Raw genomic sequence first — 298 nt, 5'->3', positions numbered from 1 at the left:
AGACGCTTCTGGGACGCTTCTGAGCCGTAACGCGGCGCGTCTGGTGGAATAACACCCATTGACTAGAGTGGCCGCGATCTTTGCGAACTCCGCGGCGCAGCCGTAACGCGGCCTTAACGCGGCCGTAACGCAGCCGTAACGCGACGCAGACGGACCCGGTGGAATCTAGGAGAGAAGGTTTACGGTAGCTGCCACTCGCCTTCCGTGGCAAATGCTGCTATTTAAACCCGTATTTATTGTGTAAAATCTCGCTGTTTAGGCATGACTTTATCGAACTGATCTGTACACAGGACTGATG

The 298-nt window shown here is 54.7% G+C and overlaps 2 protein-coding genes across 3 annotated transcripts in view; one reads left to right on the top strand and one right to left on the bottom strand.

Annotated features, from left to right (window-relative positions):
* cp (ceruloplasmin) overlaps nucleotides 1-298 on the top strand; it is a 737508-nt gene that overhangs the window by 194350 nt on the left and 542860 nt on the right. The gene's annotated exons all lie outside the window — the stretch shown is intronic.
* LOC104951371 (anoctamin-4) overlaps nucleotides 1-298 on the bottom strand; it is a 255164-nt gene that overhangs the window by 246344 nt on the left and 8522 nt on the right. The gene's annotated exons all lie outside the window — the stretch shown is intronic.

The sequence above is a fragment of the Notothenia coriiceps genome, unplaced genomic scaffold (genome assembly GCF_000735185.1).
Source record: "Notothenia coriiceps isolate Sejong01 unplaced genomic scaffold, NC01 NC01_scaffold00018996, whole genome shotgun sequence".
NCBI classification, from domain to species: Eukaryota; Metazoa; Chordata; class Actinopteri; order Perciformes; family Nototheniidae; genus Notothenia; species Notothenia coriiceps.
The sequence above is the reverse complement of the archived record's forward strand: the minus strand, read 5'-3'. Positions and strand labels throughout refer to the sequence as shown.